General features: G+C 42.8%; 1 protein-coding gene across 6 annotated transcripts in view; it reads right to left on the bottom strand.

Annotated features, from left to right (window-relative positions):
* Positions 1-27,004, bottom strand: part of PRKCD (protein kinase C delta) — a 391,800-nt gene that overhangs the window by 173,147 nt on the left and 191,649 nt on the right. For all 6 annotated transcript variants that reach the window (XM_085624544.1, XM_085624546.1, XM_085624547.1 and 3 more), the window contains one exon: positions 11,406-11,479. The gene's annotated coding sequence lies outside the window, so the exon portion shown is untranslated. The remainder of the gene's footprint in view (positions 1-11,405; positions 11,480-27,004) is intronic.

Below are 27,004 nucleotides of genomic sequence, written 5' to 3'. Positions count from 1 at the left end.
TGGGGCACAATAAAATTTTTAAAAAACTTTTTAAAAAAGGGAATTGTTTTCGCATGCTGTACGTTGATTTTCAGCATCGCCAATGTAGCCAGGGCTATGTCAGGTTTTGAAAGCAAGCGTTCAATAAAAGGTTGCCAACTTTGCACACGTCCACGAGCCTAAATACTATGCTAAAACCTACAAACTCGAATGTACTGATTTACACTTGTGAATTATGAAGCGGTAATTCTGGCAAGTATCCGACCAAGTCACTGGGATTGCTCTCTGTCTTTATACGTGGCATCTAGCGACGACTTAGACAGTTAAGGTAGTATATAAATGCATTCACTCAATCCTGTAATGTATTAGAAAAGAAATGGGTTGTGGCTACTGCCTGTGCCCTCACTGCCCTGCCTGAGAACCGGTGGCGTTTGGCTGAACCCTCGGTGCACGGGATCACACAGGCAACTCTGTCAGCCTGGTGTCCGCACTCAGCCCGAGTGTCATTGTTCATCATTCCCACAAATGAATATGGGGGAGTGCACTTCACTCCCGGTGGGGGTCAGCATTTCTGTTGTAAGTTCATCGCCTCAGCCAAACTACACACACGGTATGCCACAGCGAGCCCAAGGCCAGTGCCCTGCGCAGGCGGCTATTCCCCTCGGGAATTACCACACAGCGCTGCTCGGATACGGTGGGGGATGCGAGACCCGTCTAGTGACAAACACTGTTAAAGCGCCACTTTAATAAAGCACCGCTTCAATTAGTGACGCCTAAATGCAGAGCTTTCAGTACAGTGGTCGATGTTATGCCCTTTCTTGCTGCTATAGATGGGTTGTCTGGTGAACCAGTGACCACCTCATCTCAGAGGCAGATTCCATCATTAAAGTGTCAGATGTTTTAGAATCTGGCTAGAGTTTGCAAGCATAGTAAACCTAATATATGATGCTCCTGAAATGTGTAGGCTGCTCCTTCCACCACCAAAAGCGTCAACACTAGAATACTACAAAAAAAAACAATTGAGACACAGCAAGGGCGTTGTAGGGCCTACTGCGGGACCCTGCTAGGAAATTAAGTAGTCTTTTAGCGGTCACAGCTGGGGGCAGAGGTGTACAGCCCTCCTGCTAGGGTCAGAGGGTCTTGGAACAAGCTGGGCTACTTCCAATGAAATGCACGATATTAGAAAGCTGCAAAATATAAAAATGTTCTTATAGGGGCCATCCATTGAAATAAATAAAAAAATCTACTGTCCTTTTAGCCAGTCTTGCATCATCAGAGATCACCAACCGTAAGGGTTCTGGACCGCCTCGGTTTCCCTGATGCCTCTTTTGGCTTGTTACAGCTATTGTGACATCACTCATTAGATGTCCCATTAAATACAGTTCTTAGACATATGCTAGCCAAGTTCAGGATGAGTGACCAAAGACCGGAATTAAAGACTGGCCCTCCTACATAGTTCAGACCACAGTCCCTGATAGATCCGAATCTGCCAACAGCCTGGTCAGGGAGAAGTGGGGATCCTGGCCCTGTATTCTACACTGCCATGCCTTCATTTGGGAAACTCGCGTGTTGTGCGTGGGAAAGGAAAGGTTTCCTAGAAACAGCAAAGAGGCAAAACTCACTCTCATCCTGAAGGGAATATAGAAAACAGCAAAAACATGCCTTTTCCAAATATGGGGTCTCTGATAGTAGAGAGCGGTTCCCGAGCCAAACTGCAAACAGTGCCTTGGTGCAAGCAGGGGAAAACAAGCATTAAAATGCAGTAGGTCTCGCCTTTTATTAACAAAGCCATTTGCTTTGCTATAAAATACCATTAGCAAAGCAAATGGCTTTAACTTAATCAAAGGCGAGACCTATTGCATTTTCAATGCTCGTTTTCCCAGCAGGGACACAGACGGTCTAAAAAAAGCCCAAAAGTAAGCCTTTTTTTTAATGTAACATGGTATTATTAATAAAATACCTCCAAGTGAGACATGCACATAATAACTATGAAATGTACTGGTCAGTTCTACAGAGCAATTTTTTAATTTAAAGAGTTATGTATGTATATGGTATTTCTATAGCATGAACCTAGCCAAAATGCAACAGCGCTTCCAGTGGCTACAATGCGGACCCCAAATCTCAAGGTAAGCTTTGGAACATAAGTGGGATGTGGAGAATGAATGAAGCACACCTGCTGCTACAAAACAAATGTAGGTATGAACTTGCTTTCTTCTAAGTACAGTGTTGTAAGTGTTTAACTCTTTCTATTTGACTCTGGAAGGTAGAGAGGACCTTATCAATAACGCAGTAGTCCTATGCTTCCATGTAGGACAAATATATTATTCGTTAGTGAATACGAAAACGGTTTGCAGAATGTGTATATAGATATTTTCTTACAAAACCTATGTATTTTCTGGCACTGCAATTATTTTTGTAGCATTGTGTTAAAATGTCAAAATAGCTGGACAAAGCTAAAGAACGCGTTGCATAATTTTTCTTCAATTGTGTAACACACCACATAATGTGCTTCTCCTGGCCACATAATTCAGTAAACCGTGCCACATAAGTTGTTCTGCATTATTGCAATGGGCCAGCATGTATCTACACATTTACGTCAATTCTGTTTTTGGTCTAATAAAGCATTTGAATAGTCGCAGGAAACGTTTGGCCAAATGAGTGAACTGAACAGTGTGGTATGGAGGAAGGTACATTCAGAACCACAAACTAAATTTGGCATGTAGTAGCCATTTCAGTTACATTAAGGAGGTCTGCGTCCTTCATATTTTTAGTCTATTTAACAGTTTTATTTACACAAAAGTAGGCCGGGGAACAACCATGTTTAACTTCCAAACATTGACAGTTGGAAGAAAGCCCGGAGGCGGCTTCGTAAGAAGACACAAAATGCACCAAGACCCCGAGATCCTGTTTTCAGGTAAGCCTCGCACACGTTTCTATTTTCTGACAGTGTTTATTTTGGAACCATGTCTAAGCTTTTACTGATGCTCTGTTTAAAATCTGGTAAAATGAATTTTGGACACATCTGAAAACAGACGCAGGCCATCGGCTACAGGCCAGAATGTCCTGTAATAGAAAAGCTGTGTCACCTCCTGTTGGGAAATGTACTGTTGCTAGCATTACATTATTAAAACCACTTCTAGTGTATATGGGATACCGTTCACTGCAGCATGCCTTATCAGAATGTAGAAAGTTACAGAGGAAGTTCAGAGCATCCTCGGTAAGGCCGCAAAACTTAGTTTGACTAACCATATTCTGATAAGGTTTATGAAATGGGTTGCTTTGCTACCTAAAGTAAATGGTGTCTTGCCCCCATTATTATTACTGGCCAAGTCAAGCGGACATTTTCGTAGGAGACTTGCAAAAGCATGTAGAACGTTTTTATTCCTGGAAATCTATTTATCATACCCATGAGTATTGCATTATTTAATTTTGAGTTTAAGAATAGTTATTTAATTTAACATGGTCTAAGTAACTAATTTAGATATTATATATTATCAGCTGATTATACCAAAGGCTATCGAAAATAGTACTTCATGTATCATAAAAATGAGGTAAATATTAACATAGAAGGAACTCAAAAAAGGAGACCAAGGATAAAAAATACCTGTGTGCTGGAGGTGGTAATCCACAGTAATAAACAGTCAAGCATTGAACTTAACTAGGGGTGATTAAGTACTTTTTATCGACAACAAAGGATTGGTGATTTTTACCTTCATCTTTCCTAGGTCCGCGGGGATAAATATTTATGAAGAGGGTATCAATGTTTTTCAATTTCACGAAGGTCATCTACAGAATGTATAGAATTCCTTTACAAACATTGTAGATTTCATACAGTATTCCACTTTTGTGCTGGTTAACAGTTGTGTGTTGAGGTGGCTATGAATTTTGCAAACATGTCAAAAGGTTTGCTTGCATCTTCAGCAAAGTATGCTAAATGCAGTTTTTATTTGTAAATAATTTCGATTTCATACCAGTTTTTTTTCTCCAGATATCATATATTTTAGGCAAAGTACAATTACATGCTTATATAACCAAATGCTACTTTGACAGCATCAGCAATGTTCAGCTGTACTTAGTTTTGCTTTATATAAGAGACGTGCTGCTGTGAATGACATTCTGCATAGAAATAGGATGAATGCTTTTAATGTCTATTGCCAAAGACATGCCATGATGGCCATCGTTCTATGCAGCCGCAATTTAGGATTCATTTTCCGATTACAATTCTCATTCTATATTTTTCTATATTCACAAAGTTTGGCCTTTCATCTTCATAAGGCAGCAAGAGATAGAGACCCACAGCTTACAGCTTTACTAGAAGTGTTCTAGGTTTTATTTTCCTCATAAGGCTGTGTGGGGATCATATAGTTACCATAGGAGATTTATTCTAGAATAGTTGCGTTTTTGGGGAGCTGTATAAAGCGCTGCTTTTCTCAATTTAATATGATTGGTGGAAGCGCAGAATGTGTGTGCTAGTGTGTGGGAAGTCAAAGTCCAGTTGAGCATATGTGGGTAAAAGACAGAGCCCAAAATTGAGAGAACGCTACATAGGAAATGAAGGGAGGATGGAGATAAGAAGAAGATATCCACGGCGCAGTGGGGAGCAAATGGTGGAAATGGGCCACTTCAGAAGCGACAGTAGGTGGCACACGACTAACAATCTATTTTGGGGTCAGGTCCTTGTTTTATTAGAATTTTCACAAATTAACCATTTTCTTCCAGTGATAAGATCCTAGCTCCTTACCAGTGTGCTACTGAGCAGCTTGCTTCATTTATCTACGTTATGTGTGATCAGACACAAATAATTAAGGGCCGTGAAACCGGAGGGAAAGCTCTGCTAAGACCTCAACTTTTCAGGGCTATAGCGGTCTAAGGCCTAACTTTGGCAGTTATGTATTGGATGAGAGACAGCTCTACTATCATACATGGACCTGTAAGTGATGTGGAGAGACACCTCCGCTTTATAAGGCCCGAATCTGTAGGTTCCTTGCAGATTCAGAGTTAGCTCTGGTGTCTGAGCCAAGTAATATGCAACTAGAGGGGTAGCTCTGCTGTCTAAAAACAAAGCATGCACATTATTTGAGGGGTCAGCTCTCTTGTATGAGGCCAGAGCCTCTAACACTTGTGAAACCCGACATATCCCTGTGCTGTCTACAAACTAATCCCTGCGCTTTCTGTGCAACCTTCCTTGCTTTGCGAGGTAAGAGCCAGTAATGCTTGGGCAATATATTCCATTAATGATCGGGGTTTTTTTGAGTGGGGAAAGGTACAGCTTAGAACCAGGGACAATAAGACCCTTAAACCCCGTAAAACTCAGGTTCTCAACATTGCCATTCTATTTAAGAAAGCCCCATAAAAAAAAAATCTAGGGCCGAGTCACAAAAGCACTCATGGGTACATGAAGCAGTATTCCTGTAGTACGACCTCACGTAGGCTTGAATGCCTTTGTGAACTGGCCCAAAAACATCAAAGATTGGAACAAAATAGGAACACTCATGGAATATTCTGATACGTTTAGTACACGAAGAGTTTTTAGGTCAATTTATTAGAAAAGCTGCAATGGAGACAGTTGATTGGAAAACTAGTTACATTTTCCAGACTGAAAAGTATTTTTTTTTTAATTATTATTTAGAGTTTTATATAGCGCAAACTCCACCCAAGGATATCAGGTATCAGAGCGCTTTACAGGAGCATCAGTTTCGTTACAGATGGACACATTCATTTTTTGTTAGGCAGGGGGAGATAATGTGATTTGCCCAGAATCACAGGATGTTGAGCGTCGTTGCCGAGACTCGTACCCAGTTCCCCTGCTTCGAGGTCGACTGCTCTAGCCGTAAGGCCACATCCGGTATTGCTATCAAATATCACACCATAAACAAAGGTGGTGAGGTTTACTTGAGACATGCCTACGCCTTCTCATCTGCTTATTAATGGTGTAGGTGTCAATTCTGTCTGATGTACTATAGTTTTTCTAAACTCTTTATATAGAGGGTGCTCTGCAGAGGATATACATCAATAAAGTGTCAATTACAGTAAAGAAATAATCTGTCAAAGATCACTCAATGACCGCCGTGAAGTATTATCGATGGTCTTACTTGGGATGAACGACACTTGGAGACCTGTTTTAGGATTGGTACACTAGAGGTTTTCAGATCCTGGCCCGGATTATGAATTGGAAAAGGATATTTGGTTTGCTCCATTGCTCTTGGGTCCTTTGGTGCAAATGGCAGGTGAGCAGAGTTTTGGGAAGACAAGGTGCAAACATGGGCAATTACTACTTCCAATATCTTGTCCTGCAAATTCCTCAAGGCCTTTGTCCATAACCGCCTTGAATGGCAGGACGTCTATTATGAACTGAAAGACAAAGGAGACGGTTATGAATTAGGCGGTTTTACCGCCAGCCTGCCGCTGCGGTGGTCCAGGAAACGCCGCCAAGCTGACAGTATCCCTCCCACTGCATCATGAGTTTCCCGCGGGGCTGGCGGTGTGTTGGCGGCTGAACACTTAGGCTCTGGCAAGGAGCCAGAAGCCATTGCCAGCCACGCAACAGTGCCTCCAGCCAGTCAGGCGCACTGCTTCCTTGAATTACATTGTACAAGAGAAACTGTGCACGCACCCAACGCGAAGGCATGGTAGGGCAAATCATGAGCACTAGTCACATTTCACAAGGGACCATTCGCCCTCCAGTCAGTTATTCGCCTCACTACCGGTCTTTCTGCTGACTCTCGCATGGCGGTGTCCCTGCCAGGAAAAGGTCTGAGAAAAGGCAGGTCCTGATTAAGCCAGCAGAAATCTTGGTGGACCCCCTTCATGGGCTGCCTCTCCTGCCGCAGTAGCAGAAATGTCGGCAGTGGTGGCAGTCTTGTAGCGGTGTCACCACACAGATAGTAATCGGGCGGTCAGACCGTCGAGGAGGTGGCCGTCAGACCAGTGAAAACACGAGCGGGACATATCCGGCCGTCATTGTATGCAGGCCCCAAGTCTCTGAAAATAGGGATCATCTGTATTTAAACCTTAAAATGTTGCTTTATTGGCAATTTGTCAAAGTTATCCTTTTGGACGAAAATAAACTTTTAATGCTACAGAGGTATGTTTAACAATAAGTAATAATCTTTATTTTCACAAATATTACTCCTAAATCTGTATCGGAAAAGTAAATTATATTTTAGGTTTAAAATTGGCTAGTGGCTACTAGGCCCCATCAATTCTTTCGTAAAACAACACACAGAAACAATTGTTACTCATTTCCACATAACACACCTGCAAATATAACCAGACAGGGTTACTCCTGTGCTAGAATTGCTGGGATGTAATGTACAAGTTAAGAATAATTAACACTCAACAGCTGTAAACTCTTGACCTGCCAAATGTCAAGCCATACTCAAGTTAACAGATATTGTGCTGGAGGGAAAGGGATATTAATTTAAAATGCTTATTCAGAAAGACCCATGGTGCAGCTGAAGTAAAAAACAACAATAGTTCAAAATAAATAAATATCTGGGCGCACACAATTGGCAGGTGAGCTTTCCTACATCTGTTCATCAGGATTACAGGTCAGGGGGCATATTTCCAGCAAGCATCATCGTTTTAGCTGTATATTTAACTGCATGGACTAGAATTCCATATCGTTTATGGGCTATGTGTTCATTATTACCCAAGGGCAGTAATTCTATTTAAGGGTACCCATCTGCCTGACTCGAGTGAGATAAACTCCCGGTTAGGACGGAAATAAATACATTAGTTAATCCTAATATATCATTCTCCGGGTTTATTCTAAATGTACCAATGATCTTGAAAACTATCTGGGGGATGTTTCTGTAACATGGGCTAATGTGCCGCCACATTGCTGCTGTAAAATATGACTCTTTTGTTCTTACACATTGAATATTCCCCCCCTTCCTGCCCCAATAAAATAATAACCCATGTAGGGAGCATTTCCCCCAGGAGGTTAATTGACCAGGAGAGGAAAGATGAAGTCCAGTCTTCCCAGAATGCTAAGCTTCACAAAACCATGACATACCTGACTCTAGACCATCAACAAGAAGATGATGCCCAGAGAGCCTCATTCCGTAGAGACAGATATAGGACGGACAGTAAAGTTCACACACCAGTATGAACCGGTATTGCACATGGAACTGGGCAAGTTCAGCTCGCAAAAGGAAGAGAAAAGAGAGGAAAAGGAAGACCGCAACAATCTTCCAAAGTCTTTCAAAAAACAAGAACATAGACGAACCTTATCTTAAGACCAATGACAAAATGCGAGAGATGGCCAACGGTCATGACTCACTAAACCCTGCAGCTTGCACAGTGGCGGGTATTGATGGACAGAAGTATTTGAATGAGGAATAAATGGAATTCAACGACCAGAAACACTGGAAGACAGTACTGAATGGGAAGGTGTGGGGCATGGCTAAATTGGGAATTGGGCAAAGACTGGGCCAGGATCTGATGTATATTATTTCTGGGGAAATTTACAGGGAAGCTACCAAGAGAAAATTAAGAGCATAGCCTCTCACAAGACTAGAGTTCTAGTACTTAATGTTCCGTTACTCAACTTTACACACATTAACCAACCTGAAGAAGTTAACTTAAACCGATCACATCCACACGTAATGGCATCAAAGTTACAGATCGAAAAAGATGTTTTGATACTTTACAAAAACCACAGTCAGTCCAATGGGCACAAAAACCCCTTGCAGATGCCTGGGGTGTTCACTGGATCTCTCACCCCCCCTCCTACACTCCCACACTTCCAAGTGGCATCCTATGAGGGAGAGGGGCACAGACTGTGCACCACCTCTACATGATACACAGTCAGTGCACCTCCTGACAGCTTCTTTGCCTCTGTGCCCTTCTCTGAAATACGGTGCAGGGACCTAGGCAAAACGTTTCCTCAATTGCATGGTGCCACACCCCCATGAAGTGAGCAAATAACCCCTGGTGATTTACCAGCATAACATATGCACCAGCACAATCTGTATTCTAGGCGCATCTGTGGTCAAACACATTTTTTTATAAATGCATAGTTGGTGAAATTTAGAATTAATACAAGAAATTGTAAACACCAAACCTAGCAATTTTTCACACCCCTACATGTGACATGTAGATTACACAAGGATCTCAGCAGTAAACGCTTAATTGAGCGTTAGTAAAACTGTGCAAAGGCATACAGAGGTATCTCCCCACAGAGATATGCAAACGCTTACAGATTATTATTATTATTAATTTTTATAGAGCGCGTAGTCACCCGTAAGTATCCCAGCGCTAAGATCAGTACAACTGGGGAGTCAGCGGAGGCAGGGAGGGAGGTCGGTTAAGGGAAAAGGTGGGTTTTCAATTGCTTCCTGAACCGTAGGTAATTAGGTTCAGTTCTCAGGAGGTAACTACTGACATACCTGCATTATTAAATAGAAATAATGTCTGAAGCTGCTTTTAATTATTGCAGGTTCGCGTGGATGGCCTTCTAGCAGTTGAAGGCAGGAATACTGTGCCAGGAATGAAAAATGCCTTTGTCATTTTTCAGCTCAGCATTGACTGCACTAGCTAATCCGGTGCTTAACTACTTTGCTACAAAAATAGCAAAAAGCTTTAATACTTTTCTTGCTTAACAAAGTGCGCGATAACAACAGAGACTTGAGGTAGGCAGAATTGTAGCATCATAGGTATTACAGATGTGTTCAATAAAAAGAAGCAGCTGTCCCCCAAAAACTAGGAACAACCCAGAGTTCCCATCCATTGATTTAAATAGAAATATTTTGCCACAAATATCACATTTGAGAAGAAAACTGACTTGCCTCTGCATCAAGAAAATCTTTAGTTTTTTCAAATCAGTTTACTAGCTACCACTTTTCCCCACTGAATATGGCAGAATGTGTAAGGTAGTGAAAGGGCGGGGTAGTAGCAAAAACACACTCACATTGGCTTCTTTCAGTGGTGTAGATTGTTTGTGAACACAGTCTCTTTAGACTGCCTACTCCATTCACCTTTCGACAAAAATACTATTACAAATATCTACAAACTAAATCTGTATAAAGGGGATGCTTGTGGTTGCCCAGATGAAAAACACGTACTTAAAGACCTTTGGCCGTCTTTGCAGACATATGCTATCCTGTCAGGCACCACGTACACTTACAACTCCAATATTTTGTGGATTCAGAGGCATGATATGGTGTGGCGGAAGTCCATGAAGGAATCAAGTGGATCATCTTACACTATATTTGCAAAATGATCTATTGGACCCAAGAATAACCGAATATTGCCTAGTGCATCAAAACATTTGGGGCTTTAAATACCATTTCACATAAGGTTGTCTATGCAAAATAATATAGGTCCTTTAAAATCTGATACTTCATTTAATGGACAGGATTTACTTTATAAAGGTTCACAGAAAGATTGCAATACAACATTTGGGTTTGGAACTCAGCAAGGAGAATTGAACATAACACAAACTATTTAAGGTTTTTGGAATAGATGTAGACTGCAAAGTTGCCAACACACACGTCAAAGCTTAAAAAGGTCTGCCAAGGGTTTCTCAAAACACTATCGAAAATCCATGCTTTACATAATCTTTTCCGACTAGAATAAAAGAGAAGAAACTCTCAATTTCTCAGATTGGGCCAGACAGGGACTTGTGTCGGTAATTTCATATTGCAAAAGAAACAATTGTACAATTGTTAATATATGCAGATGGTAGGCATCAGTGCTCATTTGTGGGAACTGGGACTTATTTTTCATTTATCTTCTAAATTTGACCCAGAAAAAGCCAACAAAAAGGTAGAAAAAGGAGAAAGTTGGCAGAAGAGAAAGATAAGAAAACATTGACAAGAAAGAAATGAAGGATGTAAGAGAACATTCAAGAATGATATAAACAGACACGGATTGTAGGGTGGTGGAAGAAAGTGAGCTTTGGCTATCGGAAACTCTGGCATTGGGTGAGCTCATGAGGAAACCCTTGAATCCAAGCAAATTTTTCTATTAAATAAGCACTGCCTTTTACCACTTAATATAGAATCCAACTGCAAGGACGATACATGAGCTGCGCAGTTCAGCATGGCAATGGAATAAAATGTACAACGAATAATTCATATCCGAGCTTAGATATCAGATCTTAGATCTAAACTAAAGTCTCCCCATCCCACTCAGATCCCTCCGCTCGTCTGGTTCTAAACTATCGATTGTCGTCACCAGAAGGAAATCCCAGATGAGGACTATTCCTTCTCTCTTCTTGCTCTTAAGCTCTGTAACACTTCACCGGTCTTAACTGAATGATTACTGATTCCTCTCAGTTTTGGAAAAAGTAAAATCTAAGCCATTTTAAGACTTCTTCAGTTTCATTTAGACATGCTTCTCCACTCCCGATCATGGGGCGATACTCCATATGGGGTATTTACTTTCGTTTAGAAAACAAAAATATAAAATTAAAAACATACCAGAGGTCTTGGCTTCAAGGCTGCCACGAGGAAGGGGAGGGCATAGGGTGTTTCTTTTCAGGAGGCTGACAGCTCTGTAAAACAAATGGAGAGACTTAGCACAAGGCATGTTAAGGCATTCAAGTTACTGAAATCCATATCAGTGTTTGCAAACTTATAAATACATATAAATAAAACGAATACATTGAAATATCGATACGTACTTCATGCAACAATAAATCAACCGCTAACATGCGGACAACATCCCTGCAAAAACTACAGTAGTGTTTTTTTCTAAAGAAGCAATTGCATAATGTTTGGTCGAAACCGGTTTGCATTTCCTATTTTTCACATTATTTTAAATTATGCATAAAAATGTATTAGGACTGCCACATTAAAAATGGTAAAATAGCATGCAACTATATTTTAAATACCTAGATTTTCTTTGGCTTTCCTAGAATTAACAATAGCTGCGATGACGCAGCAGCTGCGGTAACTTGCTTTAATTAAACACGGAGCAAAGGGGTACTGGGGAGTCAGAAATTACGCACAAAACAACAATACAACAAAGTCAGCTTTTGTGATACAAAGTCAATGACGCCGAAGCTGTGGTAACTTGCTTTAATTAAACATGCTCGCTCGCTCGTCCTTCACATGTCGAGAATGTTTTGTTGACTACACACTACATAATAAATTAACAAACTAATAGAGCTTGGAATCACGCTCAAAAGACTGTCTGCTCTCCCTTCTCTGGGAAATACCTAGTCTGCCACCCACAGCCACAAAGTCATCCTGTTCTTAGAACGGATACCAGCGGTGAGGTTCCCTCCTCCGAAAAGGTCTGTGGTGAACAAGCATGTGCCTGCAGGCCTCTGGATGGTTGCTGAAAGCGCGGGAATGCCACGTCAGCCGATCGCGCGCACACCCCTCCTGGAAGCCTACGTCTGCGCGTGTTCGGTCACGCAGAGCCGAAGAATGCAGCTGAACCTCCGTGGCCTTGTTTAACCAGTCACCAGGAGGGCTGCGGGAAATTCCTCCTCTGCGCATCAGTTACTTATTTCACTGAGGTGTAACGTCAGAACAGACAGCGGCCCGTTCACTGCGGCGCCTGAATGGACTATGTGATTTGGGAATGGACGCCAGCCTAACAACAGAAAACCTAAGAGAGAAGGAAAAAAAATACCTCAAACAAACGGAGGTTGTGTGTCCCGCACGGCCGCACCTATCAACAGCTTTCAGTGGCGGCTGGTGACATTTGGAAGTGGTAGGGCGTAAAAGTTGTTGATGAGTGTCGTGTTGCGAGAATTTTGAAAATAAGTGGGAAAATAGTGCATTTGAAAGTACATTTGATGAAGCAAGATGGTTTATGAAGCAATTGTGACAGTGTAGATTTGGAATATTGAACTATTAAAAATACTCCATATTTACAATTAAAATTGCTTAGTTACTGATCGTAATGGCAGGTTACAAACAACATTACAGCAACAACAGAATATTTAAGACATCGGCGACAGCAAGTGTGTATAATAACAAACTTTAGGAGAACAAGAGAGCCATATAAACCACGAGAGGGATCGGTTGAAAGGGGTTAGTCTGATAACGGATCAAGTGCGTGTCCGTTCACCTCACCTACCGAACGAATCGATTGATTTATCATTTAATTTCACCCTCACTTTGTCTTTCGTTCGGTCTGACTCAGCCGGTCTCTCTCGAGCCCCCAGCACCTGACTCATTTCTCCTCTATCTATCTAATTAACTAGCGGACACTGTCTGTCTCTAACCCACTCTTTCTCCACCTTTCTCTGTTGCCACATTTATAGACACACCCCTCACAGGCACACATGCACAACAGGCAGAACCATGCATCCACGCACGCCACACATACAATGTACCCACGCACACACGGCTCTGGACTGTCATTCTTAGGGCACCCGCTCCGTTCCCAAGTCCTCGGAGCAGACGTACCCAAGGGGGTTGCAATCACGAAGCATTCGGTCCCCCTAATCACTGACTTTGCCACTGCAAACCCTTCAGGCTCAAAGTACTAGAGGCACCAAGACTCCTAACTACCTTCGTGACGCACTATGTATGAACTGAGAAGAAGAGGGGGCGGGTGTGTGAAACGAAATCTATCGGGTTTTGGAACTGCGAGTTTGGTCGGCACCCACTTTGACATTGGACTCCTCAAAGGGTGGTACTGCACAGTCGCGGCCAGCATTATGGGCGGGGGGGTGGAAACGGGGTCGTCAGGTGGGGTATGGGGGGAGGCGGGAGGGGTTTAATAATTATTAACTTACTTCAAAATATAAATAAAACTTTTAACTTACTGAGCTTCTGGATGGGTCCGACGACTTCCGACTCCCGCCGTCCGGTCCTGCGCTAATTCCTGCAGCTCCTCGTCAACTGAAAAGGCCGCCTCGCTCCTCGTCAACTGGAAAGGCCGCCTCCCTCCCTCCCTCCACCAATCTCAATGCTGGTGAGGCGCTGGGGAGAGCGCCCCAGCCGCGCCATTTTCTCCCGCATAGGGAAAAAGGAGAGTGGGCGGTCGTGCTAGAGGGCAGGGGGGGGAGTGGCTTACCCACTGTTGTGGGTATTGACTGTTTGGTAGGCTCAGGGCCGACGGCCAAACAGTCAGTACCTACAACAGTGGGTAAGCCACTCCCCCCTGCCCTCGAGCAGGACCCGCCCACCCTCCCGCCCCCAACCAAGCACAGAGGCACTTCTGGTTTCTCGCAATGCGAGAAGGCAGAAACATAAATGGCCGTTTTTTTACCATGTATGTTTCTGCCTTTCTCGCACCGCGAGAAAGCAGTGGGGCAACGCCCCAACGCCCTAATGGGGGAGCCGCCACTGACAGCTTTGCATTCAGTAATTTTTTAGGTCAAGTTAACAATTTTCTCATCAACTCATTTCTATGCACTCATTGACCTTTGCATTATCCGGATTTTGTTGTTTTACTTACTAATTTTGCTCCAGTGCTTGGAGAGGACCTCTAGTTTGGGAATCACTCCTTTGCTAAAAACGCATACCATTTATGTTGTGACACATTCCTGTTCACTTTAAGAATTGAAATACCCCAAAGTTAGCTCCACTCTTCACCCCAAAGTTAGCTCCACTCTACACCGCAAAGTTAGCTCCATTCTTCATCCCATCTCCCCAAAGTTAGTTCCATTCTTCATCCCTTCACCCCAACGTTAGCTGCATTCTTCATCCATTCACTCTTAAATACATATAAAAGTGTACACTCCAATTAACTCCCCTTTGTAACTGCACGGCTTGGAGGTCCCCGAGTTAATACAGACCCTACTACCTACTCAGAATCCTAGCCTGACTCACACTTCGATCGCCTCTCACACCAGCTCTATCAGGTCCTTGAATATCTTGGTCTCCACATGAACTCAGGACAACCCGTACGAGGATCTGTCGAAAGACTGTTTTGTTTATCCAAATGGCTCAAGTATATCAGACTGACTGGACACCCAAGGCCTTTGCTCTAGCCCTGTTCTATGGGGTGTAGAAGTATGGGGGGAGGGGGAGTGGGAACAGGAAGGCCAATCTCCTCCCTTCCACCTCTACCACCCCTCCGATCCCCAGAGGAGTCCCCTGGCCGACACAGTGCCGGTCACAGCTGGAGAAGCTTCAGTTTGCTATTTTCTTACTGCTTTATGTGGTGCGTGTAGGCCTCACAGTCTTTGCGTAATGACTTCACCGAATAACCAGCAATGACCTGAACTGCTGAAAGTGCCTGTATGGATCGGTGTGAGGTCAGCAGGGATGGTAACTGAAGTGATCACCGGTTCCTCATCCGCAAACGAAGAGCTGGGTGTCCTTTGGTACTCCTACTTCAGAAACTGTTAGGAAGTGCAAGCTCCCACTAAAAGGTAACAAAGTCAAAGACTGAACTGAAAGACAGAAATGTCAAAAGGATGTTTTTACCTTTACCAAGAAAAATAAATAAATGGGTTTCCTTTATTTCGTTCCTGATGTGAGCCCATTGCTGAACGGTGGCAGTCAATGTAGGACAAGCATAAAGGAAAAGTGAACACATGAAATGTTGCATCCAGACACTGGGTGAAACAAAGAACCGTCTGTGGAAGGGCCTGCTTAGTTCACCAGATATTCATGTGTTTGTGGATGGCACAGGTACCCTCTGCTGGGATGCATCTGCAACCGGACAGGCACTGCTTTAATCCCAGAAGGAACAGTTCTTTATTTCTTTTTTTCCAGATGGACATCATGGGTGACTAGGGACGTTTTTAGGTCTCGCCTGACCCCGCGCATGCGCTGGTCTGGTGAGACTTTCTGAGAGGGTTCCATAAAGTGCTACCAGGCCAGCCTAGAGCTACAGTGCATGTGCGCGGGCATGCGCGCCGCGCTTTTCCGCGATCACTTTCGCGGCCGCACGGCCGCTTGGCATAGCCAATAGGTCTCGCTTTTGGGACCTTATAAGTATTTAGTTATGCAACTGTTGCATGGCTAAACACTTATAAGGTCCCAAAGGCGAGACCTATTGGCTATGCCAATGCTTGTTTTATTTACAGCACAACAATACATGCTGCAGCAACTGAACGGCCACAGAAAACAGAAGTTAGTCATTTGTTTCTTTCTATAACAATGGTCTCAGTCAAAGCTGAACAAAGAATACATTTGAGGACTACTGGAACACATTGTTTGAAGTGCTTAAAAAAAACCCTAGTGCTATATTAAAAACATGCAACCACACATGCATCCTAGGAAGCTATTCGAAATCTGGTGAACTTCAGTCATAAATTAATGAAGATTAGCCCAAAATGAGTTTTGTCATGTTGTGCTGCTATTGCACTGGTTCAATACTAGTCTGTGTATAGCGTTTGTATGTTTGAAAGATTAACAATGACTACATTCGAGTTATAATTTTATACAAGAGTTTAGAAATGTTCATGTTTATAAAAACCTACAAATTATTGGAAAAAACACTGCTTAACTTCATTAAGTGCTAAAGTGGCATATCAGTGTTTTTCCAAAAACGTTAAAATTGGCAATAAAATGGGCTCCTGGGCGACAGCAGAGTACCCCTAGCATGCGTTTCTGTTCTGGGGGCGGTGTTGTAAGCAGGCAGCCCCAGAGATGAGGTCAAGGATGGACAAGAGGACATAGGGTTACCTCTGAACCTCACCTCGTAACTGAGGTGAATATTTGGGGAGAAGCAGTCGCCAGATTACCAACAACTAATAGCGGTCACAAAATGTTGGGCATCAAATTCTACCTTTACACTGGCAGCTTGGAAATATAGTCGGAGTAGTTACAGTCAGAAGTAATTATCAACAGCAGTAAAATAAATTATAAATAAAAATAAAGGCACAGAACTCTTTTCCAAGCATTTAGGAAGCAAACTAAAAAATAACGGGTTAAGATGGTGAATATACTATGTGCCATCAGATATTCCCATGTCATGGGCAGAGACCGCAGGCAGATACAAAAATAACAAAAACTACAAAATTACTCGAATGTTAAATGACAACGCATAGCTAAAGCTTTACATTGTGAAAGATGTTTTGGGCTGTACCGCCTGAAAGATCACGTCAGAGCTATTTTGAGAATTAAATTCCATCAGTACCGACCAATACTAGTTTCAGTAATGGGAAATTCTGGTGGTAATGTAGTGAGGACAGGTGGTAATGCCTTTATAAATAGGATTACCACCTGGCACAACAGCAATTATTAATCTGGTTTGTAATTAATCCTGGCATAAATACAGATGTACAAATTACAGTAAATAAAACATATTGCCTTCAGTAGCTCAATATAGAGCACTTGGCATAAATGTACTTCCGGTAGAGACCACCATCCCTCATATGTATTCCAATTAATATCAGGTACATGGATCGCCCGCCTTTTGAGGTGGTAAATTCCATGAGTTCTGTGCATTATTTTTCTGTCATAGGAATGCCGTCCGCAGCAGCAGAAAATAAGCCCACGCACCAAAAAAAAGTGCCTCCCATTAGCGAATTAGAAAGCTAAAAATAAGTGTCTCACATTTGCAAATCAGGGCAGTTTTGAACTTGTAAAGACAAGCTGTATACGTGTTTTGCAAGACACGAGTGACTGCATTCATTTGTGCTTGCTGCTGGTAATATTTGTGATAATCCCAGAGGGGAAAAAAGGTACACAAGACCACAAAAATTTCCACAATCAGTCAACAAAAAACAAACAGCCCACACACCGATCTGTCAGACCGGTCCTTCGAGAAATGCTAGATTGTCCTATAGGCCAGTCCAACCCTGCAAGGCCATTAACACTTGTGGAAATAAATGAATCACCATAGGATCATATTTTACTGTCAAGTGATACCTCCTCTGTCTGTAAAATGTGGTATTGACCAATTACTTAGAACTGAATGTAGGACGCCAAGCCCTGGGTATCGGTATCATTCAACTTTTTGCACTGTTGGGCTTTCGGCTTTCAAGAGGTTTGTTCACTTGACTCCTGATGCCGCACTTTGCTTGTTTTTGTCCTTCCGTCTCCCTCGGGTTCAGCTTAGGCCCTTTCTACCACCAGCTTGGTTTGCTTGGCTAACCAGGCTTTGGTACTCCTGGAGTTTTCACCTCATCTGGCTACTGTGTCCTCCAGCCATCCTTGGTCTGCTCTGGTTGTGCCTCATTGCGGCTTCCTCTGGGTTACTTTCTGGCTATATAGGTCACCTGTATTTTTCCACAAGGAAGCGGGTTGGATTAGTTCTGTATTCATGAGTTGCACATCGTTTATACACGATGATGTAGTGTTTAACAATCTATCATTTAGTTCAGGTTTTTATTTCGGTCACACACCATATCCAGTCACCTAGCTATGCAGTGTTGACAAAGCATCTGAAGAAGACACATTATCCTGTGAAAACGTCCCCTTGAGACAGCTATTTTTGGTCTTTTCCTCTCTTTCATCACTTCCCTCTGGGGAATGACCTAATTTGTCTGATACTTTCAATAGTTACTCAGCAGGATGAAGTAGTGCAGACAGATATCAGTGTCTACCTAAATCTAACTTTCTGGTAGTTTGCCGGATCATACATCTGGTAGCACTTCTGAGACCAATTCTCTTCAGGCAATGCCTGGAGTCATTGATGATATAGAAGAGGATTTAAAGAATGTCCTAAATGAAAAGCCGTATCTGTTAGACCATCATAATTATTTGCCTCATTTGGTTGGACGTAGATGGAACACCTCTTCAAATGAAGCCCCTAACAGTGCCACTGTCTTCAAGTCAGGAGATCGGAATTCTGGTCCCATCTTCTAGGACCAGTTTAGCTCCTTCTGTCAATTTTTTAGGAGGTCCTCACACTTCCAGACCTTTCTAGCTCAGTGAACATTAAATTTCCTTTGAAAATCTATGTTATGTAATACAGACGCAGCTAGAGTAGAACTTAATATTATGTATTTATTTTCAAGTCTTGTTTCTTTATGGTATGTCGTTCATTAAGGGAATGTTTTAGGGCATCTCTTGGTGAGGGTTCCAGGCAATTTCCTGGCTGAGTCTGGAGCAGCCGCCAAGGGACATAGTGTGAGGTTCTCTTTTCACTCCTATAATAAAACGTAAGAGCCTTTGATTAGTCTCTTGTTCACAGTAATCCTTTTATTTTTACGCCTCTAAGGATGTTAAGACAACTACGCAAGCAGTTCATAATTGACTCTTAATAATGCATCAGGGTCCACTAATATTACCACATCCATCGTAATTTTTGCCAAATAAAATGGTTTGGACTGAGGAGGCAACAGCACCATTTTATCACGGTGTCTGAGAATACCTGAAGGATGCCTCATCTATGGTTGCCAATCATCAAAATTAATATTTAGGTGATGTCCCTCTCCAAACTGATGATCAGCAGAAACAGAGACAATCGGGGAAACATTTCTCTGCTCAACTTTGTTGCCCCTTACGGCATCGGCGGCAACTTCCAGAGAGGGGACGCACCTATGCAGATAGGAAATATTAATGGCCTCTTAGTTCTGCATTATAGCAGCGACATATGAAAAATGAACTCAGACTTTACTATGGTCAGGCGGGGCACTTTGTGCATCAGTGTCCTCTCAAGAGGGAAACCAGTATGCTCGGTCTTAGGAGGCACACCCAAGTTGGGTGTCTCTTCAATACAAGAGTCGGCTGAAAACCAGGCTCATTTTCTGCTAGATATTCTACCTGTACAAGAAAAATCCTCAAACTCGTGATTCTCCTAGATTTCAGTATGCCAGGATATTTTGTAGACAAGATTCATGAGAAATTATGCTATTACAATTAAAAGAAAAAAAGTGGTTTGTCTATTAGAGGTATCAATAGAGCATCGTGGACATCAGGAAAGATTATAATGTGAAACAATGGCTCTAATAATTGATAAAGAAATGGGGAATTGTGACTTGATTTATTTTGGTTTGATTGACACCCCTAACTTGTATATGGTATTTGGCACAGCTTTGCTACACTAGCCTAACTTGCAGACTAGTTGGAAAGATTCCAGGGTGTACTTCAGCTCTGATCACTGCACGTTAACCTGTTTTCTTGTCCCCCTTTAGCCTCAAATATGCAAATATTACCAATTTAACATCACACATCTTCACAGAAGCGACATCACTGAATTTCCCATCATCCATCTGCATAAGAAGTGCCATCATTTGGTTTCTCGCCACAACCATCTTTAAAACAAGAAGCCAAATATTGGACTTCCTTTGTCATGATCCATCTTCACAGGAAACAACATCACTTACAGCCTTCTCCCTACTTCAATCAACTATGAAGGCAGTTCCATCTCTCAGGAATCCGCGGCAATGGACAGAGACAGACACCCTTTGCTCTTTGAGCCTCTTAAGACCTGGAAGGGCCATGGAAGAGAACCCTTGTCCCACTGAAACTTACTAGGTATTAAATAATAATCGTTCCACCCAGAAATACTGCTGATCCCCACAATCGCACCCAGACCTCTGCAACCCTAAAACATAAATACCTATCACACAACACACGGATACAACCTCATTCCTATCCCATTAACTACCACACACCCTTAAATTACAAAACATACATACCAACTCATGCTCATTAAAATTCATATAGCAACACTCCACGCACCAGACACCACAGACTTAATCCCCTATCTCAAGCTTGATGCCCTCTTCATCACAGAAACATGGTTCATCTCTACATTTAAGAGGTCCTTCTTCCCACAGGCTATAGCATCCCTGTTGAGGACCAAACAAAAAAGAAGTGAGCATTCACTCCCAATCATAAGTTCTCCTGGTCCTGCACCGTATGCAAGCATCGCTCAACTCCATGGAGCAGGTGGCATCCTATTTTCTACTCTCTGCAACTCAGACAGCCAACTTCCAATTCATCCACAGGCCTCCCGGGCACAACATGGACTTCTTTGATGAATTCTCATTCTCACCACCTAGTCAATCAGCTAAGCCCACAAAACCCTCTTGGGTGACTTTAACCTCCCAGACAAAACTAGATAAAAAAAAAAAGAGAATCAGAAGAGATACCATCTTCAACGTCACAGACTCAATGTGGAACAGCATGTCACTCACCCAAGACATTCCAAAGACCACATCTTCAACTTGGTCTTATCAGTATCAACTGACTGCAAGCCACCCATACCCCAGACTGCACTGACCACTTTGCCATCCTTATCGCCCTACTAAGTGTGTTACCAATAAACCAAGGTCAAACAAAAAAAAAACCATTCAGATCCTTCAAAGATGTCTCCATAGACAACCTAATGATTGATGATCTCTGTCATCCTATCAACTCAACGTTGCCAATACTCTTCTAAACAACTCCAAAACATTTTGTGGAAAACGATGGAACATACAAGCCCCAAATGAAATATGCAAGTGCAAGCCAACGCCTTCAGCACCCTGGTACTCTAAAGAGCATGCTGGCAATAAAAGATCTATCCAACTACAGGAAAGAAATTGTAAGAAAAACAAACTCCTAAGGATGTCATGATACTGAAATCCCTCTACACAGCACAGAGGTGCCGATCACATCAGCCAAACCAAAGCACCATACCAACACCATAAAGGAAGCCACCAACAGAAGCGGAACACTCAGACAATCAAGCACTGCATCTACCACCTGTTAGATCCACCTATTCCTCTAACCACACATTAACGCAATGCTATCAATCAATCATTCTGTGAAAAAATGCAGATCATTTGACAGCACATCAACACCACCAAGCCTGTTTCTTCTCTTATGCCCACCCTTTTTCCTAGAATCCTACTATGGTCATCCTTCAAAGCCCTACCAATCTCTTGCAGATCTCGCTGACATACTTCACTCCCTCAAAGCCATTTCTTTTGAAAATGATATCTTACACTCATCCTTCATCGAAGCTCTAACTGAGGATACTCCCTCACCCCTACTCACCATTGTCAATTGCTCCCTCACATAAGTAATCATCCCAGAAACTTTAGAGACAGACCACATCCACCAACAACTAAAGAAAGCTACACTAGACCATGACGAGTTTGCCCACTGTCAGCCTATCAGTCACTCAACTACCATTTATCTACAAGATCATTAAAAAAGCAATCTATGTTTAAGTCCAAAAGCACATTAATTCTATCACTTTCACGACTACCTGCCTGACTTCAGATCACGCTGCAGAGCGGAGACTAATACCTTACATATCAAAGAGGATGCCCTCCTGACCACGGATGAAGAATACCCCTGCCTCCGGATATTGCTGGACCTCCGAGATACCTTCAACACAGTTTACCATCCCACTCTCACATGCACCCCGGAGTCTTGAATGAGATTCACCGGCAATGTCCTTCAATTGTTCTTTTCCAACCCTTCGAACTGACAGCAGTTTGTTTGCATGGGCATCTCTAGGGCCCAATAAGTCCCTATCATGAGCAGAGCCCCATGGGGGTCCATACTGTCCCCTGTCATCTTCAACCTCTTGGTACTCTACTCACAGAAAGCAGCATCAAGATTCAACAGTAGGTCAATAATACAAAACTCTACTTGAAAGTCTCCCCTGTGCCAGACATCCAGTTTCTCAAACACTGCCTGCATATCATCAAGACCTGGATGCCCAGAGTCTAACTCAAGCTCAACCCAACCAAGATAGAATTCCTGTTATTTGTTAACAACAACAAACAAGGACCAGTAGAAACCTGGCTCAATGGCATGAACCTTTATGGTTTTGATACTTAGCTTCCAACAAATGCAAAGTCACTGGCTTTAACCTGGACACCAGCAACACCCACAAAGAACACATAGCCAAAAAAAAAAAGCCAACATGGCACCAACTCTCTCTTCCAAAGAAAGTGAAACTGTCTTCCAGATAACCACTTCAGTGTTGTTGTTCAAGCCCTCATACTATTGCATTTCGATGGTAGAAACACTCTGCTCATTGGCCTCCAAGACGCAACACTGGCACACCTTAAGGGCATCCCTACATGTTGCAGCATGTCTCATCCTGGGCCTGAGGAAATATTCTCTCATCACCCCCGTCGTGATGGAACTCCATTGGCTCCTCTTGACGGCCGGCACCATCTTCAAAACCAGATTCTTCATTTACAAATACTTCATGTCCAACATCCTTTTTATCTTGCAGTTAAGCTCACCATTCTTGGTGATTATTGGCACACCCACGGTCTAAACACTATCAGACTGCAGATTAAGAAGTGTAAAGAAAAATAAGCCAGCAGTCCTCTTCCATCTATGCACACAGAATTTGGATCAATATCGTCCGTATCCATCAGGAGGACCCCAACAATGCTCCAATTATCTTGAAGGTGCTGAATATCATGTAACAGCCTGGACTGATCATAAAAATCTTGTTTTATTGCGGATTAAATGTTCTCATTCTAGACAGGATAGATGAATGCTATTCTCTTCTCGTTTTCAATACATGGTCACGTGTAGATAAGGAAAACTTCATGCAGACACCTTATCGAGGCAATTAAGTCCAAAGGAGCCATTACCAGAGATACAGAATATAATCGCCGGTCAAAAAATGTAGGAGCCAGACATAGAGCAGTTCTTAAACCAGCTAAAGAATTAAGAAAATAATTTCAATATGTAAGAAAGGGTTCAAGAAAATAATCAACTAGCAGTGTCAACGAAAGGACTGCTATGATTGCAAAAAGAAGTCGAAGTTGAAGATGCTTAGTGGGACACGGCAGCAGGTTATGGTTCAAGGACACTGGATAGCCACAAGATGATATCCGGGTGTATCCCTTTGACTTTTGGCAGGAAAACTCCAAGTGGGAGAAATTCAAACTTCATGGCCAGCAAAGTCCATTGCCCACCGAATATCTTCAGCTTCTTCTCCCGGTGAAGATTTGTACCTTCACACTTGGACATTTTTGGGGAAAGTCAAAGTCAAGGCTTAATTTGAGCCGGTGATTTACGGTGCTCTGCACTGCCACTTAATTATCAACACAAGCACTTATGACAGTCTGTCACATGGTGGTGCTGTTTGTTTAAATTAGAGATGAACACAACAAAAGTAGTTTATTAAATCAATATACATTAAAAATGACTAATAGCTGCCACCAAGCCCTTGTTATAGCTTTGGGAGCCGAAATAGTCGGAATTGTCACACTTGGAGGGTGTGAAGGGTATGTCCCCCGCCTGATATCTATAAAGACGCTTTGGAATGTTTTCCTTTTATTAACCATACACAAAAAATGTATCAACTTTCTCTCTGTTTAGTACAATAGGGTTAATGCTCCTAGCGCTACAACCTTTGAGCCTATTATCTATGGTTTGTTATTTTTTGTCTGGTTTCCAGTTTCTTTTTTTAACCCAGCCTGGACCTCTTTTAATTTCTTTGTTGTTTGTAAGTATTGTTGCTTGATGAATTGTTGCATACAATATATCAGGCATTTCTCTAGGGGATTGCTATGCTGTTGTGGCGAAGTTCTCAAAACTAGGCCATGGTCACCTCAATGGATCCTTCTGCTGTGGCAATATGGGAGATGAAGCACATCTCGCATCAAGACTACGACCTCTTTCTCCCCTAGCTCTTCAGAGCTGCAGACACAGTTAGAAGTGTAAATTATTTTTTGGTAGTGCCATTTTTGCAATAATTAGGAGTCCAAACTTATTAGCAGCTCATTTAAAGAAGGACTACGAACAGAGAGGCAGAACATTGCCCAAGCAAGGAGACAGTCCAGTAACTGGTACTTTATCTCATTTTACGGCCTTCAATTATATCACAGCCAAATGCTCTAAAGCAACAGAGGAAGATGAAACCAAACACTTGGCAACCTGTTTCCACCATCAGTGCGGATGATTTGCCATCCTACTCATGCATGGCAAACCGGTTGTGCCTCTTTCTTGTAATAAATGTTTATATAGCACTTCTATTCCTCTATGGCATCAAAATGCTGCCAAACAGATGCTACAGTTGCCCAACTTGAATTCACTCGTTGTATCAGCCTCATGAGATTAAAGGCTGGGCTATTCCCTCCAGAAGCGAAACTCACGAAGCTGAAGTTAAATGCGGAGCTCTGTAGCTGGAGCATTAACATATTCCGCTAGAACAACACTAACAAATTTCCCATGACAGATAAAACCCCACATGCAAAGACATTAAGGTGCATAAATACAAGCCCCTCGCGCCACCCGGAGAGTCAATTTCTTTTGACGCTCTAGTGACACAATGTGATGGTCCATATTTACAAGGCCACGCCTAGCCACCCTGTGTGTTGTTTCACGGCCTTGTAAATATGGCCCCTTTCACGCTTTACTCTGCGTGAAAGGGGCATTCAATGGGTGTAGCTGTGGATGTTCTCACGCAAGACCCATGGATTCTGACGCATTCCGGATTTACATGGTTTTGTGAACCTGGGAGTGCGTCAGATTCAAATGCCGGCCCAAGGGAGGCATTAGAGTGACGCAACGAGGAGAAATACCTTTATTTCCCCTAATTTTTTGCTCTTTCGTTTTTTTCATCAAGAATTGTTTTTGTGCAGAAAGGAGACCCTTCCTGCACAAAAACAATCATACCTGAAATCCAGGTACCTGCATTGGCGCTAGGCAGCCCATTGTGCATATGTGCATAGGAAAGCACACGGATGTGTCGTATTGTTGTAAATACGACACATCCCTGCACTTTCCTTATGGCGCAGCTCGGCACAGCAAGATAGCTTGCACGGCGGCAATGCATCATTATCCTGTACATATGCCCCATGCACACCCACTTATGATATACACACACTACAGAGATGCATTAGGTTGTCAAGTGAACAAAATACAAAAAAAAATAACTCGTTCATATTGGACACCCTAAGCCCCAGCCGAGCAGGTTTTTCGGCACGAAGCGGGCCAAAGGAGACTGAACAAAGAGAGATGCTGGTAAAAAAGCTAAAAGCAAAGTGTCAGGTTGCGCTCCTGGAATCCTCTATTCAAATGTGAGGTAGAACAAGACACCCCTTTCTTGGGAAAACCCCGTCTTACCGCAAACATTAAAACTCAACTCTGTGTGTCGAATGAACAGCTCTGTGTAGAGCAACCCCTTCCTCGCCGTGACAATAAAATTCTCTTAAATGTACCCGAGCAAACGCAAGCATTTTCACGTCAACAGTAGAGGTCGCTCCGCTTGCCTTCACAGCCGGAGGCGGCTTCTCTTTGCGAGTAGATTGGGCAGCGCTCACAATCACTTTTCTAAGCACTTCCAGGCACTGTGAAAAATGCAAACGGAGGTAAACACGTGACAGGTTAAGACCACAACAAGCGACAACGGTGAAAAGACACGGACTCTGGAATGTCAGCTGTCAGATGCGGACATGAACTCGAGTAATCTGCCTTCTGTTCCTCGTAAGCGACCCGCGCTCTGCTCATTCGGGAAACACCTACAGCGTTTTCGGTAAACCAAACTCATTAGTGGCCATCTATTTTTCTACCTTTCTTTACGTCTCCCAACTTACTCTGTGTTTTAAAAATATGTCCATCCCATTGCTGTCTAGCAGTGTTTAGATGGAAAGACAGCACTCTTTTACCGGTGTCTTGGTAGTGTTATATGCAAAGTATTAAATAAAAAAATAAAATAAAAATAAGCACACTACAAAAGTCCATTTCAATTGATGGAACAAGTGTGACTTTCAGAAGTACTACATTCGCGGTTACACAAAAACTGCCCAAAGCACTGGCGCTCGCTGACCCGGATGCGCACTTAGATCATGGCGGACGGGTTACTGGGTCACCATGGTGATGCATATCCGGTCCGCCGAAATATAAACCCCATGAGATATAATGGGATTTATATTTTAGCAGGCGCATATGCGTCACCGTTGTGATGGATTAACCCGTTCGCCAAGATTTAAATCAAGCCCTTAGTCATCAGGCCCTAAAGCTGGCTCTACACACAAACGCTGTCAGTTGACGATATGGCTCTTCAAAATAAACCCAAGACACTGGAACCAAGCTGCACCCAACTAAAAACCCCAACTAGGGTCTTGGGTTGCTTGTGTTCTGGTTTAGGGGGGACCTGGCCTGGCAGTTTGGGCTGGACTGTTCCAATTGGAGCTGGGTTAAGACTAATTTGCATATGGTTGGGTCCAAAATAAAGGGGCACAGTGTTCGAAATAACGATGGACTGGGATGCGGCCCAGAGTAAATACCAGTTGCTGGGATTA

Source organism: Triturus cristatus, chromosome 9, assembly GCF_964204655.1.
Source record: "Triturus cristatus chromosome 9, aTriCri1.1, whole genome shotgun sequence".
Lineage (NCBI taxonomy): Eukaryota > Metazoa > Chordata > Amphibia > Caudata > Salamandridae > Triturus > Triturus cristatus.
Note: the sequence above shows the minus strand (reverse complement) of the source record. Positions and strands in the feature narration are given on the sequence as shown.